General features: G+C 41.5%; 1 protein-coding gene across 7 annotated transcripts in view; it reads right to left on the bottom strand.

Moving 5' to 3' along the window:
- The window catches only part of GAB3 (GRB2 associated binding protein 3), a 117946-nt gene that overhangs the window by 79416 nt on the left and 17903 nt on the right, over positions 1 to 20627 (bottom strand). Inside the window, exon 1 of one of the 7 annotated variants that reach the window (XM_071213238.1) lies at positions 3451 to 3551. The exons of 5 other annotated variants lie outside the window; for them this stretch is intronic. The gene's annotated coding sequence lies outside the window, so the exon portion shown is untranslated. Of the gene's footprint in view, positions 1 to 3450; positions 3552 to 20627 lie in introns of those variants that run through there. One more of the 7 variants, XM_071213239.1, reaches the window with a different exon arrangement.

Here is a 20627-nt window from a genome sequence, read left to right on the forward strand (position 1 = left end):
CACACACAGGAGAGCATGGAAAACTGGTGAAATGTTCTTAAAGGCCAATGTCAGTTTTCCGATAGTGATATTGAACCACAGTTATTCAAGATGTTGATCTTGGGGGAAGCTGGGTGAAGGGAGCACTTCACCTCCTTGAACATTTTTTTTGCAACTTCTTATGAATCTCTAACTATTTCAAAGTAATGCACTTTTAAAAAGAGATTGAAAGTACAGAAAAAGAAATCTAGAAAAAGTGGGGCAAATAAAAAGCACAAAACAAGATGCCTGATATAAAATCAAATGTATCAATAATGAATTAAATGTAAATAGACTAAACACGCCAGTGAAAAGATGTTTATTGAATGCCTACTGTGGACCAAGCCTGGGATGTGTGCAAGGGACACAGAGATGAGTAAGGCACAGGCTCTACTCTTAGGACACAGTGGTTTAGTGGCCCAGGAATTGTGACAGAGTATACCACATGGGTGTGCTCATAACTACCAAGAAAGCTGCAGGGTGAGGGAAGGTTCAAAGGAGATGACCCCAAGCAGGATTTGAAAAATCATGGAACTGGGTCAAGTAAAGAAGTAACAGTTGGTCATTCCAGGAAGAGGGAATAGTATTTGAGAAAGGTAATGTGTTCCAGTAATTGCAAATGATTTGTTATTACTTAAGCTTAAATTGTAGAAGAGAGTAGGAGCGGATGAAGCTAGAGAGGTAGAAGACATATTGGGGATAGAATTGATAGGACTGGGTCACTAATTGCAAGTGTGGCATGAGCCAGGGGAGAGAAGTCATCTGAGGGTGACTAGCGGGCTTCTGGATTGTGACCAGGCAGATATTATCATGTAATATGTTAAGTGTCAGAGTTGCCTGCATGATACAAAAACAAATGGGCTTTTTACTGATGGAATTTCTTTCTCTTACCATTTTATCAACTTATACTCATAATCTTGTAAAGTGGCCAGGGCAGCTATTATCCTGATTTTCCAGAAAAAAAAAAAAAGGTACTCAGAGAGATGATGTGCCTTGCTCGTTGACTCACAGTGAATCTGAACCCAAGTCTCAAGACTCCTTGCACACTCTTCAAGGACGTTGTTTCAAATTAGTTAAAGCTGAAGAAGTGAGAAAACAGCACCACAGTGAGAAGACGGTAGATGCCCACTCAAATTGGTTGGTGATCCATCAAGATATCTTACAACTTTACCAGGCAAGTTTTCAAGTTGGCTCCTTCCGCCACACTCTGTAGTTTACTGGGAGGTACTTTGGAGGCCAACAGAGAAACAGAAAGTCACGTGTTAGAGCACTTTTAGCAAAGACTGTGCTATCACAAGGAATGGTCCCTCAAAGTTGTTTCTCCTGATTTTGGTCTCTATCCAAAGTGGAATATTTCTCTTTCTTCACGTGCAAACATTTTTCTCTTGAGTCCAGAAAACAGAGAAGAAAAATAGGAAAGAGGAATAAGACTTGCTTGTCTGATTTACTGACTTTTCATTTCCTTTTACATCCTTCCTCATCCCTGTTCTTCTGACAGGTTTCCCCCAGTGTGTTTTTCTTATTGTCGTGCTGCTGTTGATGTATATTTAGTAAATGCTTGTTAGTGTTTAGAAAACTCAACAACTCTATCTCTGACTGCCATTTGTAAGGCCCCCAGGAATCTTGGATGTGGTCCCAGAACATAAGATGAAAGAAAGCATTTGGTAAATAAGAGATTTTCAGTAACTTCCCAAGAAGTTACTCCTCTAAGCCTAGTTCCTACTCTCTACCCAGTGGTTTCATTTTGAGAACACTCAGGAAGTGTGGGGTGTATTTACATGTTGCAAAAGGTAAACCCCATTGAAGACACAGAAACCATTAATTTTCTATTTTCTGCTGAGCTCTGCTCAAGAAGGACCTTTCTCTCCCCTGTCTACTTCCTCACCAAGGGGAACGACAAAGGCTTCGGGACCCAAGGGCAGCGGGGTGGGAATTTCCAGGAGCAGGTTATACTGCGCTTCTCTGTCCTGGCTCAAAGCCACTAGCCCTGGGGTTGCTGGTGACCCTTCAGCCTGATGGCCTGTAACCTTCTGCTCCCTGCCAAATAGAGCTGGGACTCGTCCCAGGCTTGGAATAACTTCCTGTGATTGTCCTGGAGATGGCCTGGCTAACAGGATCTGCTTGCATGACTTGTCAACAGAGGTAGAAAAATCCTGTATCTCTGCAATGTGATGGACCTTGGAAGGAGGAATCCTGAGGGGAAATGTTCATCAGAGATAAGTCTGCTAAGATGGTTATGTTCAAGCACAGCCACACCACATGACATGGATTTGACCTTCCTAGTGTACTGTCAAGTCTACATGCCTCTGAACGCCTGAACATTTTTTGTGTGGCAAAATCTTAGAAGTTACTAAGATCAGATGATCAAATTTACAGGTGTTACAAACCTGGGATGGTCTCTGATATACCAGGATCAGGATGCAAAATGGTGGATTGGAATGACTGGGCAAACACTCTGCTAAATTCTTTGATAGATTAAGAGTCTGGGGTGCAACAGAAACACAAAGGAGGTAATCAAATGTGAATATAGAACAGGGAAGGCATAATACAGAAGTGACAACTGAGCTGAGTTCGCCAGATACAAAAGTGGTTGGGGGGGCGGGCCATTCTAAGCAGAGGTACTTGCAAAGGCATGAGCATGAGAACATGCCTTTTCCAACTGCCCTTACACCCATGAAGGCTCTGATACTTTCCGCTGGAGACATTCTCCACCGCCCAAGCTGAGTGCACAGCAGGAAGGGCTCCTCCAGGGGAGTCCATTAGCAGTAAGAAGATATCAGTACTGGAGTAACAGAAAGACCTCAAAATATGCAGCAGTAATAACAATAGCTAACACTTAGGTACCAGAAACTGAGGCAGGGAGAGGTTAAATAACAAAGTCACTGCTGGCTAATCTATGTCACATGACACTACAGCCAGAAACTATAAGGCAAACCAGTGCCATATATGACTTCCTAAAAAGTAGAAATATCTATGCTTGGAACACCTTAAGTACTAAGCACAGAAAAGAATAATAAAAACAACAAAGAAAAAAAACACACAAAGAAAAATTCAAAAATGAAAAAAAAAAGAATAATAAAAACAATAAAGGAAAAAAAAATCCACAAATACTAAGCCTAAGTTTGAGGTGTAGGTGTAGGAGGGTGGAAGGGAAGAAAAGAGAGGGAAGGGAAAGGAATCACAGCAGCCCAGGGTAGTGGGAATTCAAGCAGTCAGCTCGGGATCCAAATGGAGTTTTACCAGTTAGTTGGTTCATCATCTCCACATACTCTTCTGACTGGAAGGAATTGTCAAAACCACTTCACAGCTCCTGGCAAGCATTTAACTACAAATCCACAGAAGCTACTCTGCCCAGGAGACCACAGGGCAACCAGTGGTTTTTTAAGCTCCTGTCTCAGCATGGGAGAAACTAAGCTCCAAGAGGGCACCTACCTGCCGCAGACTTCTCCCCAGATACCTGGAGAGGAATAGAATGTTCTGACTGCCACCTTGGTTTTATGACTTGCTTTGCTCAAAGCACATCTGCTAGAAGGAAGAACCCTTTATTGTTTACGGTTCAAGGCAAACTTCCTTGGCCACCTCATCGCCTCAGCTGACCTAAATGCCCCTCCTTTCCCCTCCACTAGGCCAAGATAACACAGAGCTTTGAATGAACCCATAAGCACCAGCCCAGAGCATATTAACAAGCACACGAAGATGCATCTCCCCCCTCTAATTTCTATGCCTCTTCCCCTTACCCTCTCTCTCTACTAATGACTTCTGAGAGTCTAGCTGCCCTCTCCGTTATTGTATTTAGAAAGGTTTTCCTGCCCTCGAGACCAGATTAAGACTCAACTATATTCTCTTTCAGAAGCTCCATTTCGGGAAGCAATTATAGCTCCCGTTTACCATATGGAGGTCAGGGGTTCGATCCCCAGGACCTCCTGGTAAAAAAAAAAAAAAAAAAAAAAAAGGCATCCCAGGCCTGAGCAGAGAGGTGCACCAAAAAAGAGACGGTGATGCAACCAGATAATAAGATTTTAAAAAAGAAGTCTTATTTCATTTTTTACATGTAAATACAACCCCTTTAGAATGAGTTTCTCACAACTATGTTAAATTATAGTTTTCCTTTCTTTATTGTGATCTTACCTGACTTCGGTATTAGGCTTATACTAGATCATAAAATGATTTGAAGACTTGTATCTTTACTTATGCCTAAACAGTTTATATAGCATGGGAGCTATCTTATCTTTAAAGTTCAAAAGAGCTTAAATATAAAAACTTTGTGAGTTCGGTATCTGCCATGCAAGTAATTATCTAACAACAATTTTCATTTACTTCATATTTACTTGATAATATCAAGCAGGATGACATTTTAGGGGCTAAGGCTTTAAAAGGTATATTTCTTTTGGAGCAGAGCAATATTAGATATCTCTTTGGGTGTGAAAATTTGGGTACAGTTAAATTACTATTTAGGCCTTAATTTAATTTCTAATTACATAGTTCTCCTGGCCAAAGCCCCCAAACCACTGATTTCTTGTCAGCACTGAAAGCCACAACATAACAGACTTACTTCTTGTGAAATAGGAACCAACTCCTGCCAGAATTGGAAGCCTCTAACAGGAAGTCATGACTTGGTGGTAATGAACAGAAATAACTACAGAAAAGGAGCCATGTGAGGAGACAGAAAAGCAGCCATCCACACTCAGGAGGCCAAGGTGTCCTTTGGCTGCTACTACCTTTTAACAAGTAATAGCAAGGCATTCATCTTGGTGTGAGGCAAGGAGAAATTCTTATCTCCAAAGTAGGCAAAATAAGCTGAGCTACTCTGATGTAAGGCCTCCAGTGAAAGGCTTTGCTATGTACTGTGAATACAGATATGACTAAGTCAAACAAATCAGCACAATATAGGATGATAAACATAACAGAGAGAAGTATAGGGACCTAAAGGGAAAATCCACGGATTATGCCCCAGAAACCTTTCAGGTCAGTGGGACAAACTTGTGAGGCTCTACTTGGCAGCTAAGAGAGTGCACTTTCAGGCACCAGGCACCTCCCCTGGGCCCATGCAGAGGGGAGTGCTCCACAGAGGGGAGTGCTCCAGGAGGGAAGGAAACTGACTTTGACCTCACCTACTCCGGACCCTGAGAGGAGGGCCCTGAGCAAGTCAGAAGTGGCCCCTGTGCTCACAGGCTCCCAGTCCAGGGAGGGGGAAGGCAGACAAGTAAACAAAGGGGGAGTGGGGGGTACTCCACAAGGGAAGGAAATCCAACTTCGATCCCTGTTTCCCACTCTCATGTCTGCCCTTACACTACTGAGACAGCCATGTAGAGCCACCCCCAACTAGAGATTCCCAGCATGCTTTGGAGATGGGTTAGACAAGGGCCTCTGGAGACATCTGGCCTGACTGGAGTAGGGAAAACCCTGAGTTTGGAGGTTTTCACAAAATAATTTGCAATTACATTAATGTAATAATTATACATAAAGATGAAAAGGAAATATTAAAAATATTTTCATAATTTTGAAGTGAGGAAGAAATACAAATGAAGCGATTTACAGAACTACTTACTGGGAAAATCAAAAATGTCTATGTGGGACCCTGAAACAAAGTTGAGACAGTCAATACATAGGAAGCTACATTTGCTACACATTTAGTAAACAGAATACATAAATACAAAGATAAACATAACAACCTAATAGGAAAACGTGGGCAAAGGATATTGTATTCGTTAGCCAAAGGGCTGCTGATGCAAAATACCAGAAATTGGTTGGTTTTTGTAAAGGGTATTTATTTGAGGTGGAGCTTACAGATACCAGACCATGAAGCATAAGTTACTTCCCTCACCAAAATCTATTTTTATGTGTTGGAGCATGATGGCTGCTGACATCTGTGAGGGTTCAGACTTCCTGGGTTCCTTTGGGCTCAGCTCCTTTGTTTCCTCCACAAGGTCAGCTGTAGGCTATCAGGCAAACGGCTCTGTCTCTTTCCTCAGAGCTCTGGCTTAAGACTTAAGCTTCAAACTCCAATATCAAAACTCCAACATCAGAAACCCTCGCATCAAAAGTTCCAGCTCTACCCCGAATAGCCAAAGACATACTGAAAAAGAAAAACGAAATTGGAGGAATCACACTACCTGACTTCAAAACATACTACAAAGCTACGGTGGTGAAAACAGCATGGTATTGGCATAAGGAGAGACACACAGACCAATGGAATCGAATTGAAAGCTCTGATATAGAACCTCACATATATAGCCACATAATATTCGATAAAGCCACCAAACCCTCTCAACTGGGAGAGAGTGGCCTATTCAACAAATGGTGTCTGGAGAACTGGATAGCCATATGTAGAAGAATGAAAGAGGATTACCATCTCACACCTTATACAAAGATCAACTCAAGATGGATCAAAGACCTAAATATAAGAGCCAAGACCATAAAAACCTTAGAAAGCAGTGTAGGGAAACATCTACAGGACCTTGTAATAGGTAATGGATTTATGAATATCTCACCAAAAGCACGAGCGGCAAAAGAACTGATAGATAAATGGGACTTCCTCAAAATTAAAGCCTTTTGCACCTCAAAGGAATTTGTCAAGAAAGTAAAAAGGGAGCCCACACAGTGGGAGAAAATATTTGGCAACCATATATCTGATAAGAAACTTATAACTTGCATATATAAAGAACTCCTATATCTTGAAAATAAAAAGATAAACAACCCATTTAAAAAATGGGAAAAAGACTTAAACAGACACTTCTCCAAAGAAGAAATACAAATGGCAAAAAAGCACATGAAAAAATGTTCCAAATCTCTAGCTATCAGGGAAATGCAAATCAAAACCACAATGAGATACTATCTTACACCCATAAGATTGGCAGCTATGAAAAAAACAGAAGAATACAAGTGCTGGAGAGGATGTGAAGAAAGGGGAACACTCATCCACTGCTGGTGGGAATGCAGAAGGATCTAACCATTCTGGAGGACAGTATGGCGGTTTCTCAAAAAACTAGCCAGAGATTTGCCATATGACCCAGCAATACCACTGCTGGGTATATACCCAGCAGAACTGAAAACAAGGACGCAAACCGATATATGTACACCAATGTTCATAGCAGCATTGTTCACTATTGCCAAAAGTTGGAATCAACCCAAATGCCCATCAACAGATGAGTGGATCAATAAAATGTGGTATATAAACACAATGGAATACTACTCGGCTGTAAGAACAAACACACTACAAACACATGTGATAACATGGATGAATCTTGAGAACCTTATGTTGAGTGAAGCAACCCAGACATTAAAGGACAAATACTACATGACCTCAATGATTTGAAATAACCAAGCTGCCCTAGATAGCAAGAGACTGAACGATAGGCTTACAGGAAATCGGAGGGTGGAGGAAGGATGTGAGCCGATGTCTACAGGGTGGAACTTAAGACGAGATGGTGGTAAGTATGAACACAAAGAAGAGATAAAAGGGGGGCAGGGGTTGCCTTTGGTTGGGGCTTTGCGGGTTTGAGGGTGGCTGGGGAGGGACGGATGGGTAACGTTGCCCAAAAGTGGGGGGAGGGAGGGGTAGCATACGAAACAGGAGAGGGTCAGGAGGTGGTGGAGAGTAAAATGCCGAGAAAATCATATCAAAATATAATAAAGAGGGTTACCTGTTTAGAATGCTCGGAGGGGAGGGTCTGATGCAGGACGGGCTCCTGGGGAATGTCTAAATGCTCATTCTGCCAGAGTGGGTGACACCATGGGGTAGAAACCCAAGTAGTGAGAGTGGGGGTGGACCCACATCCTGGGGAGGACTAATGCCATCAAATAGAGGGAACTGTATCCCTCGAGAGAAAGGGTGGCTCCCAGGGCATTGGGGCAGTTGAGCAAGTTAGACCCTGAACACTATTCCATCTATATCTGGAAGTGGCTCCTCGGGAAATGGAGGCTGGCTGTCACTGTGGGCACCAAGGTGGAAGGGAAAATGGACGTTAAATGTGTGGAACCAAGGTAAATGGGGGGTAAGAGAGGAGTTTCGTGAGAGTACACAAGGATGGATATAAAACATGTAATATTACAGCATAACATATAGGAGATGACAGACTGATAATGTAAACCATAATGTAAAACATAGGATAACTAAGAATGTAAAACACTGTGTATCCTAAAGTATGCACCACAATGTAAGCACAAATGTCACCTTGTTTGAAAGCTATTGTCTCAGACTCTGTACATTACGTTAAGTAAATATGATGTGAATAGGTTGTAAGAGTATCGCTGTGGAAGGGAAAGGTTTTGTGGTGGATGTATGGGAGTGCTGTATACTATATATATGCATTGATGTGGTCTAGGGCTCCTGTGAAGAGAAGCTCAATAATTAGGGGGGGGGAAGATAGGATGTAGAATTTTTTCCAAGTCAACACGTATTCTTTATATAACCTTTAAACCCATAGCTATATGCCATTTCCTAGTAAGAGATCCTGACATTATATTGGGCTTCAAATTTCAGGGAGTTCTGGACCACAGAGTGGTTCAACAAAGGCAATGGAGGAATACTGGTATGGGATACTATTGACAGGTGATATATGGCTGACAGGGAGCTGTACAGAACATATGTCCAGGGTGCATGGCAGGTTTGGATATACTCATAGTGGCAACAATTAAAAACCACAGCAGGGGGGGTACTGGGTTCCTGGCCAGTGGTGCTCTGTCGTGGTCCCTAGGGGAGCAGCGACAGTCTCCCTGGTGCAGCGGCGGGGACCAGGAGGGAGTGAGGGTTCAACAGTGAGCCCATAACGCTAATGACTATGCTTGGGAGCTGATAAGCCTAAAATAAGAACAAGGCCTAGAGCAGCATTGTGCCTGGGAATTTCCTCCTGTCAGCCTTCATGTTACTCAAATGTGGCCAGTCTCGAAGCCAAACTCAGCATGTAAATGCAATGCCTTCCCCCCAGCGTGGGACATGACACCCGGGGATGAGCCTCCCTGGCAACGAGGGACCACTATCAACTACCAACTGATGATGCAACTGGAAAATGACCTCATACGGAAGGTTCAACGCGGATCAGCGGAATATCCCTGTCTACATAAAATAACATGACTTTAAAATGCTGTTTGACCTAATGTAAGGGGGAAATGGAAAGGAGAAATTAGTTTATATGGCTACGAGTCTCTAAAAAAGAGTCTGGAGGCTGGCAGAAGGATTGTCCTTATGCACAACTGAGCAGAGTCAGAGAGACAGATAAAGCAGATACAACCCCCAGATATCGGTTCCTTCGAGGGCTAAAGAGACCCATGGGAGTTATGGTCATGGCCGATGGGGTTAACTACCAGGTCAGATGGCCCCTCTTTGGAACTGGTGTTTATGTGTGACGAATCTGGACTCAGATGGGATCTCTCTTCATAAGACTTTCATGCTAATGTGCTGGAGGTGCAGTTAGTGTCGGGGTTTAAGATATATTTAGGGGATTTGAATCTCTGGACTGACAATGTGATAGCCAGGTCCTGAGCCTCAACAGACTCCAGCACCTACAATCTGACTTATTGGGCTCACCACACTCAGCTAAGATGGAGTTGAAGAATGACAACCACCACACCATGGAGCCTAGAGTGATTACAACTGAAAGTGGGAGGATTGTATCCAGCATCCAGGTGGAATCTGAGCCTCCTCTTGACATAGAGGTGCAATGGACACAACCAATCCAATGTCCACATAGAAAAGGTGGCATTGGATTGAGAAAAGTGGACATGATGGCTGATGGGTATGGGGAAAGGCAGGAAGAGATGAGAGGTGGAGGCGTCTTTGGGACATGGAGCTGCCCTGGATGGTGCTTCAGGGGCAATCATCGGACATTGTAAATCCTCACAGGGCCCACTGGATGGAATGGGGGAGAGTGTGGGCCATGGTGTGAACCGTTGACCATGGGGTGCGGGGGTGCCCAGAGATATACTTGCCAAATGCAATGGCTGTGTCATGATGATGGGAGGGAGTGTTGCTGAGGGGGGGGAGAGGTGGGGTGGGGGAGGTAGGGTTCAATGGGACCTCATATATATATATTTTTAATGTAATATTATTACAAAGTAAATAAAATAAAAAAAAATAAAAAATAAAATTAAAAAAAAAAGTTCCAGCTCTGTTCTTCGCCATGCCTTGGTAGGTGGGGACTCAATGCCCTAATGATGTGGCCCAATCAAAGCCCTAATCATAACTGAAATCATGCCCAGGTACAGAGAGATTACAAGTGTAATCCAATATTTCTTTTTGAAATTCATTAATTATATCAAACTGCTACAGGTATGAATAAGCATTTCACAGAAAAAAAGAGAAATGGCCCCAAACCATATGTCCAGAAAACGCTAATTTTAAAAATATGATATCTTTGCCTATCAGAGCAACAAAAAATTTTCAAAGATGTGCACACTAATGTATATATATGGACATTAAGTCGTTATTTATAATGGCTAAAAATCATGAAGACTCTAAATATCCATGAAAAGGTTGACTAAATTACAGTATGAATAAGCAAACCACATACATACCCGCCTCCATCCCAGTGTACTCTCATACCCTGTAAATCTCAGTGCTCTCATTTATTACAATTCTTTGAGTTCCATTTCCCTTATCTTATTTACAAGTCTGAGTGAAATCAAGAGTAAGGTTTATAATTACAAAAAAAAAAAAACAGTGAATTTTCAAAACAAAATTAGCCGAAGCCGTTTTCAAGACATCCTTCTATAATGTAGTCCCCGGGGAAGTGTGGCTCTCCCTAAACCTCTTCCTTCGATGGGCTTCCAATCCCAGTATATGGCAACGCCAGCACCCTGGAGCCATTCTTGACTCCTTTCTTTCTCTTGCTAGGAATAAGCAATCCAACAAAAAATCCTGTTGGCTTTACCGTCAGAATATATCCCCCTCCACCACCCCCTCCCTGGTGGGAGCCATCTTATCTCTCACCTGGATCACTGCAGTACCTCCTACTTAATCACACCGCTTCTGCCCTGGCCTCTATGGTCTAGTCTCAACCGGGCTGCCAGAGTGATCCTGTTAAAATTCAGGTCAAACAATATCACTTCTGTGCTCAAAACTTCCCAATGTCTTCATCACTCAGAGAAAAAGCCAAAGGCCTTAAGACAGCATGCAGTGGCCCTACATGAGTCTCCTCCTCCCACCCATCACCCCTCTGCCTTCATCTACTACATCCCTCACTCCCTTGGTGCCAAACAAGCTGACAGCCTCACTGCTTCTGGAACATTTCTGATGTGATCCTACCTCAGGAGCTCTGCATTTGCTGTCTCTTCCCCTGGTTAAGGAGTAGAGTATGCAAATTTCCAGACATTTCTAGCTCTCTAATGTGCAAGCAAAGAGATCTCCAGTAGGCCAAGGTAAATCCCTCAAACAGGAGCTGGCAGGTGAATGCTGTTGGAAACCAAAGGCCACCTAAGGGGGTGGGGGAAATGGAGCACATCTTTCATTATCTCTGCCCTTCCCAGTAGAAGTACAAGATTAATTGGTAACCTTCATTGAGCATTAAGTTGTCACAATAATTCTATGAGGTAGGACACTGGTCATCCCTGACAAGAACAGTTTTGATGGAATAGTGATTAGAAGAGCCTGACTAGAAGAGAAGGAGAAATAGAATATCACCATTTTTGTAATCCTTAATGCATTAATGGACTTGGGCACTGAGCATCAGTGGCTGCCAAAGTCATAAAAAGAGAGACAACCAGATATCATCTCCCTCCTACAAAGTAGTCTTGCCCGAAATCAAACCTGAATCTGAGCAGACTTCTAGGTTCAATTACCAACAAACAGGAAATATAAAGGGCAGGAGAACACATTAAGTGACACCAGGGCTTTGCAATCTGCAAAATCTAAACTGTGAAAAAAAATCTACAGAGCAAATGACCTTGCTTTTTACAATAAATAAGTTGCAAGAGGAAAAAAAGAGATGGAGGTAGAGTCTGTGGATTAAAGTAGAATGAAGAGACATAAAACAACGACAAAGGAACAGCTAACTTTTCAGATGTGTTGATGGCACTGTGGCTATGTGTAGCTTTCAGAGATACTGCACGGTGTCTAACCGGGGATCTTCTTAGGTCCAGCTGAGCTACCAGGCTCACAGGACAGCTATAGGCCACATGCGGCATCACAGACTCTCAGAAGAAAACGGGACAGGAGTGGTGCCCCGCCAGCAGGGCAGTGCTACGTGCTCCCCTGGGGGGATCTCCGCAGCAGTCCTTATGCCCATGTTCAGCTCAGCTGCGGAGGTAAGATCCATCTTGAGGAGGTGTGGGAGCTGCCCTGACTCCCAAGTTTTACCCCCCAGAGGGAGCCAAAAGCTCTTCTCATGACTCCATTAGCATAGCTTTCAGGTTACCCACAAGGGTCATGCCAGCTCCAAGAGTCACCATACTCAGAAGAAGTCCAAAGCTATGGCTTCCCAACAGGTCTTTACTGTTCTCCCAATCCAGAGGCGATTTACCAGACAAGATTTTTGTAATAACCAATGTTGCCAAGGGCACTAAAGATCTAACGCATAAGGGTAAAGGGTTTTATTACCTCACTGCTCACTGGCACAAGCTGAAATATTTACAGGTGAAATGATCCAATGTCTGGGATTTGCTTCAGAATAATCCAGGGAGGGAGTGGGTGAGGGTGCAGCTGAAACAAGGCTGGCTCTGAGTTGATAATTGTTGTAGATGGTGTTGGATTCATTATATTATTCTTTCAGAAAATAACAACATATTTGAATGGTGGTTGTCAAAATCTAGTATAGAGGGAATTGAATGAGTGGAAGGGATCTAGTTCATAGTTCATCTCCAAATAGAAGAAGGAATGAAGAGGCTATGGGCTCAGACGCAGGTGGGTTCACAGACGTGGTGGGGGCGACCATCGTTCTATTTAAAAAGAATGAGATGCTGTACTTGGAGTTTTTCTTTTTCTGTGGTGCAGATTTTAGGGCTGAAGGTTTCTTAGAAGTCATATATCAGACTCATGACAAAGGCTTTAGCTGCACTGACAAGCCCTTGATCAAGTGCGAGGAAAGGGTGACAGACCCACTTCTGAGTGACTTCCCCTCATTTTAGAGAGCATGCTCCAAAGCAGTGGGCCCACAGATAAACCAATGCACTGCCTTTTCCTCCAGGTTTTGAACCACGTGGGCCCTTACACTCTGAAAAAGAACTGTGGAGAGCCCTTTCCTGTTAAGGCTTCTACCCATTGCACTCTGTCCTCAATCTCACAAATAACTCTGAGCAAAGCATAAACGCATAAAATGCTTCCCTCTCCTTTGCTTTAGATCTGTTCTGTTTACAATGACCATCTCACCTTTCTTCTCTTTCGCTGCCACACTTCTACTTCCCTCTCTAACCCATTTCTTCCTAACCCCCTCATAATGGGAATCAACCTACCAGAAAGCGTAGGAAGCCCCACTCTGGCCTCTGGTCCAAGTGACTTTATCCAATTGAGCTTTTTTCAGTGAAGAAACAGACCTTTTGTACCCATTGGCCAACAGAGCCCTGGGAGGAAGGAGGGGTAACTGGAACTCCCCCTGCCACAGCAGTCCTCTTATTTCCTCTTACCTCTCTCGACATCATTGATTGCTTCTTCTCAGTCTCCAACTGCGTGTATCTCCAAGAATTCTGTCCTAAATTCTCTTCCTTCTGTCTCAGCACACTTTCCCTGAATGATCTCATCTACTTGCATGATTCCAACTACTGCTTATACCCCAGTCATCACCAAAACTCCATCACTGGCCCAGATCCCTCTCCTGAGCTCTGGACAAATTTGCCCAAATGACTGCTGTTACTTCAAACGCAACACAAGCCAAACTTAACAGAGCAGCCTGACGGCTATGGATCAGTCTCGATGACTTGCCCCCAAATGAGGTCCCGTGCTCCCTCTCACAGGAACAGACTGGCATGAAGGACCAATTGCAAAAATGATGAAATTTACCAAGAATAAATGTAAGACCCTGCTCCTCGGCTAAGATAAAATGATACACCAACAATACAAGAACAGAATGGAGAAAAGATAGCTTAGCAAAAGCACAGAGGAAAACTAAGTTTACTTGACAGGAAGCTCAGTGTGAGTCAACAGTGTGGTGTGGCTGCCAGAACAAAGCTAATGGAATCTCCAGCTGCATTCTCAGAAGTAGTGTCCAGATGAGGATAGTCCTGTACTGAACTGCCCTGGACAGTCTAAATCTGGCTGATTTTACTCAGTTCTGGTACCATGTTCAGAGGAGACATATTAGATTGGTGAGGGAATGCAAAACCATGTCCTCTCCTAAGGAAGGACTGAATCATTAGCATCATGTGGCGGGGATATTTGGAGGGCTCTCAAGTTGAAAAAGAATTAAACGTGTTCTGCAGATTCTAAATAGGTAACACCGGGACCAGGTTCTAACACAGTTCTTTGGGAAGAACATTATATAACCAGCTTCCTGTCACTGGAAGTGTCCAGATAAAGAATGGCTGGCCAAAAACACAGTCAGGATTGAGTAAGATTACCATTAATACGCCTTCAAATCACTAAAGTTTATAATGTCACACTGCACCTAAAGTTGCTGTAATTCATCCTAGGTCAATCCCCCTTCTCAATGTCCCCACTCCGGTCAAATTCAAAATCTTCACTACTACTTCTCTCTCACATACTTTATAACAAGCAATCACTAAGTCCCATCGAGCATGTCTTTTTTTTTTTTTAGAGTATTAATGTGTATTTTTATTTTTTGTCTTTATTTTTTTAATGTTACATATACCCCATATACCCCCCCACCCCCCTCCCCCCATTTCTCCCCCCACAACAACAATCTCCTCCATCATCATGAGACATTCATTGCATTTGGTGAATACATCTCTGAGCATCGCTGCACATCATGGCCAATGGTCCCCATCAAAGCCCTCACTCTCCCACAGTCCACCCAGTGGGCCATGGGAGGACATACAATGTCCTGTAACTGTCCCTGCAGCACCACCCAGGACAACTCCAAACCCCGAAAATGCCCCCATATCACATCTCTTCCTCCCATTCCCTACCCCCAGCAGCCACCATGGTCACTTTCTCCACACCAATGCCACATTTTCTTCAATTACTAATCATAATAGTTCATGAATAGAATATCAGTAAGTCTACTCTAATCTATACTCTATTCCTCCATCCTGTAGACCTTGGAATGGTTGTGTCTACTCCACATCTATATCAAGAGGGTGCTTAGATTCCACATGGTTGCTGGATGCAATTCTCCTGCTTTCAGTTGTAGTCATCAAGTGTGTCTTTAAAATCATTTTTGGATTTGTCCTTTCTGCACATTCCCATTAATTCTCTGAACTAAGTCCCCTAGCCAAGGAAAGAGTGGAAAATAGGACACCTTCAAATTCCACTGCAATCACCTTGACTTCCAGACCCTAAGTGGACATAGCTATCTGTAGTAAACGCTGTCATTTGTTTGGGCCACCCAGCATCTGAACCTTTTTCTACATTGGAGGAATTTCCCATCTTATAAACTTTCTGGGAAAGGCAGAGACCAACTCCAATCATAGAAGCAAGAAATGCCAGATACTTTCTCCTCCAGTCTCCCTTACATCTAGGGTACAGGTTCTGACAGTCTTTTCTGACAGTTTAGCCTCAAGATCACTTCTGCAGCCCTCCCAACAGTTCTTTAGCCACCTAATTAAATAACCATCTTGTTACCTGAAATGATGTTCCCACTGAAGAAAACGTGTTTTGTTGCTGTTGCTTTTTTGTGGGGAAGAGGACCTTGGTGTTCACTACCACGGAATAGTAAGGAAGGGCATGAGGCATTTGTGCTGGAGAAAGAATGACCAAGAATTTAAGTCTTTTTGCTGGTCATTCTTTTTACAGCAGTGCTAAAAGGAGCTTGTATATCTTGTAGCTCCAGGGTAAGATAGTCCAAAACAAAACTCAGAGTTTAATATTGCTCGTTGCCAAATTATTTCACCTGGTCTTATATATGAAATTGAGAACATGCTTAGGAAAGCCTGGGACCTTGAGAATTGGAATGGAGGCATTTTCCAACACCAAAACGCACTGGTAGGACCACCAAGGACTCAGATTCCTCAGAAATTAAAATTGTAGGTCACCTCACCAGATAAAGAACCCCACCCAGCTGAGGTACTAGCTGAGCAAAAGAGAAACATGAATCAAGGACTGTGGCAACCATCCACATGTTCTGCCTTGCTATGGTATGTGAGTAATTTTCTTTTTCTTTCCTCTTTCTTATCCCTACTATCTTATCTAAGATGTGTTGGTGGTAGCGAACTTTACAGTTAATTCATAGCTTATAGACTATTGGGTGGGCTCATAACGAAAGACCAGTGGCCATCACTCAGAGTTTCTTGCATCTTGGGACCTGACAGTCATGTACCCACTCCCTTTGACAGAAGAGGGAAGGAACAGGTAGGCAGTAGTGGCAATGGATTTCTCACCAGAGGTAGTTCTGAGTTGTGGTTTGGGGTGTTTTTTCCTGGCTGTTTAACCTCAAAACTCATCCTCCAGCCCTCTCAACATTTCTGTGACCTACCCAATATCATTTTGATAAACTCCTTTTCTGCCTAAATCAGTCAGGGTCAGCTTCAAGTGCTTGTAAATTAAAACCCTGACTGGTACAACATCTATATGGAGTGTGTGGTCTGGCCAAGTTTCTCCATGTCTAAAATACACCAAAGTAGAAGGAGGGAATTGATAAATATAAGGGAGGAAATTAAAGGGTTAGAAAATGTTTAAAGTAGAATTAATGATTAAACAAAAAGCTAGTTCAGTGCCAAAGAAATCAGTGAAACAGAAACACCACCAGCTAACCTAATCAAATGGGAAAAGGGAGATCAAGCACAAATTCAAAATGATAAGGAAGAAATGCCTATGGAAAGAGTGGGCAATTTTTTTTAAATCATAGGAACCATTTTGGAAAAATATATGTAAATGAATATGATAACCAGGATAAAACAGATACTTTTCCAGGAAAGTATAATTTACCTAAACGAAAAAGATAAATTTCAATAAAAGAAACAGAGGAAGCTGACAAAGATCTAAACACACAAAAAAGCATCAGGTACACACAGTTTTACAGGGGAATTATCAAACTTTTAAAGTGCCAGTTAATTCCAACTCCACTTAAACTATTCTAGAATATGGTAAATTTCAAAGTTTTTTACATGAACCAAGTATAACATGAATGCCAAAACTTTCTAAAGGTTATACATATAAAAAAACATAGACCAATCTCAATTATGAACATTGATTCAAAAATCCAATATAAAATATTAACATGCATACCCCAACAACACAATAAAAAATAATATACCCTGACCAAGTGGATATTACAGAAACATAAATAGGGTTCAATATTAGAGAATCTTTTAATAGACTTTATTACTTTAATAGATTCAGTGAAAAAATCATATGACCATCTGTAGAGGTACTGAAAAGCTTCTTAATAAAATTTGACAAGAATTTTTTATCTAAAAGAAAACCTCAGTAATCTAGGAATAAATGGAATACTTCACTACTATAAAAATATATATTCTCTCAGCCAAAGCCAATATCTTTCTTAATAGGAAAACACTGAAGGCATGCCTGTAAAAGTCCAGATAAGACAAGGTTGCCCATTATCGACACCACTGTTTAACATCGGGGTATTAACCAACACATTGGACAAGGTTTTAAAAATTAGGTATGTAAGAATCGAAAGCAAAAGTAGTGAAATTATTTCTATTTCAGATAACATCATTGTATACCTAGAAAACACAAAAGAATTAGCTGAAAACCCACTACAAAAGTAAGAGACTTCAAGGTAACAGGATATAATATTATTATGTGACAATTGTATTGGACCCAATATCTGTGCTTCCCGGGTGAATTTGGTCCCACATACCTTTCAGGCCCTTGGCTGCATACTCAATGGAAAGCCATAGCCACTGGTTTCTTCTGCCACTTCTGAATTCAGAGGAGACACGATGCCATAGAAGAAAGGCTCTGGCTTTCCTAGCGGCTACCCAGAGGGTCTGGGGGACACAACCCAGAATTACGGTAGAGTTAAGAATCTGTGGGACAAACCTTACCTAATGAGAAATGGGAGCCATAAAGGAACTGGCAGATAAATTTCTCTCCCCTATTTACTGCAAAAGACTGTTTCAAGGTGCAGTGATTTTACAGATCCTATCCAAATATATCCCACCTGATCAAAAACTGGCTGTGTTTGCTTGTGAAGCTTTGGCCAACTCAGTAATACACCAATTTGTATTTTCTTTCCTTGCATCCCTTTTTCCATGATTCTCATTGCCTTGGGATTATAACCCCAAGAAAACATTGGAAAATAAGCCTTGGCTCAAGTTCTGTTTTCTTAAGGAACCAAGGAGAAGACAGAAATCAATAGCCTTATATATACAAACAACAACCTGTTAAAAGATATAATCAAGAGAAGGACACTTTCATGATAATAAAAACACTGAAAAAAATACTAGGCATAAGCTTAATAAGAAGTGTGTAGAATCAGCCTGAAGTCAACTTGGAAATACTCCTGTAAGACATAAAAGTAGACTTGAACAATGGGAAGACATAACACACTCTTGGACGGAGAGACTCAAGATCATAAATATGTCAATTGTCCCGAAGTTAGTTTAGAAGTTTAAAATAACTCCCCACACACACAGGTTTTATTTTTAAACTAAGCAAACTGTGACGGTTAGGCTATTGTGTCAACTCGGTCAGGTAACTGTGCCCAGTTGTTTGGTGAAGCAAGCACTGGGCTAACTGTATTACAAGGGCATTGATGGACTTTAATCACCATTGACTTTACTGCAGTGGTAAATCACAGATAGCTGGTTGTAATTACATCAATCAGGGAGAGTGCCATCAGCAATGAGTGACACTTAACCCAATCAGTTGAATGCCTTAAAAGGGGGAGTGATTCCAGCATTGAGTGAGAATTTCCCAGCTCATCTTTGGACAGCCAGCATCTCCCAGAACTCGTCAAGAACCTTCACTGGACTTTCATTGTAGTTCCTGGTTGTGGCCTGCCTGCAGAACCTGGACTTGTGCATCCCCACAGCTGCGTGAGAGACTCTTAAAAAAATTGCATACTATTGACAAATATCTCTTGTTGATTCTGTTTCCCTAGAGAATTCTGACTAATACACAAGCTAATACTAAACTTATGTAGAAAATAAAAAGCAAAACCAAAAAAGAAAACTAAAAATAAATAAATAAAAATAAAAAGGGTCTAGCCATGCCACTATTAAACTACAAAGCCTCTATAATTAAAACTGTTATCTTTTAAAAAATAAAAAAGTGAAAAATAAAACTGTATGACACTGGCTCATTAATAGACAGACCAATGGAAGAGAACAAGAAGCTCAAATATAGAACCAGAAATAAGTATGGGAATTTCCTATGAGTGCAGCAAATCAAATCAATGGGATAAACATAAACATATACATATACAAATAAAAGTAGTAAAAATATCAGATATTAAGAATTTTTCTTATAATATAAAACTGTGAATAAATGGGCACACAGACTAGATTTCAAAATATTAGCAAGTAGAACAGATATAGATCAAATGATTGAGCACCTGCTTCCCAGGTACAAGGTCCCAGGTTCAATCCCTGGTACCTCCTAAAAACAAACAAACAAAGAGAAAACCAACTCTCTTTGGGGAGTGAATATGGCTCAGCAATTGAGTGCCTGCTTCCCATGTACCAGGTCCAGGTTCAATCCCCAGGACCGCCTAAAAAAAATTAGCAGTGGCATAGGAACCTAAAGATGAAATTTTTAATAATAAATAGTGCTGGGACCACTATATAGCCATTAGGAAAAATATAAAATTAGATCTATTCCTGACATCTGTACCAGGATAAACTCCAAGTGGATCAGGGATTTAAATGTAAAAAATAAAACCATACAAGCACTAGAAAAAAGCAGAGGTGAATTCCTTTATAACCATAGGATGGGAAAGACCTTCTTAATATGTCTTAAAATCCAGAATGTGGAAAAGAAAATATTGGGAAACTTTATATAAAACTTTTTTCACACACACACACACACACACACAAACAACATAGGCAGAGTCAAAATACAAATGACAAATTGGGAAAAATCATACACAACTCCTCTCACAAAGGGCTAATCACCTCTCAGAAACTGAAACTAAAAAGACCAACAATGAGGAAAGAGCACACAGAAAAATAAATAAACACAGCCCCTAAATATGTAAAGAAATGCTCAACCTCTCCTAACAAAAGAATTGCAAAGTTAAAGGAGAATAAAGAGAACTAAATGAACTACATGATTCTAGATGGATTCCCTTCTCTATAAAGTAAATCTTAGAGTCTACTGCAAAACTTGAATGGAGTCTAAGGATTCGTTAGTACTAAAATATCAGTGTGAATGGCCTTATTTAGATGATTATGCTGTGTATATTATAGGAGAATGTTCTTATTTGTAGGAAATACTAAAGAATTTGATGGTGATGGGGCAGCATGTCAGCAACTTACGCGTAGTTCAGAAAAAAGAAAAAAAAGCTACAAAATGTACTTACAACTTTTCTGTAAGAGACTGTTTTAAAATTAAATAAAGGAAAGGAAAAAATGAAAAAGGAAAGAGAAAAAGCTACCTA

Source organism: Dasypus novemcinctus, chromosome X (assembly GCF_030445035.2).
Source record: "Dasypus novemcinctus isolate mDasNov1 chromosome X, mDasNov1.1.hap2, whole genome shotgun sequence".
Lineage (NCBI taxonomy): Eukaryota > Metazoa > Chordata > Mammalia > Cingulata > Dasypodidae > Dasypus > Dasypus novemcinctus.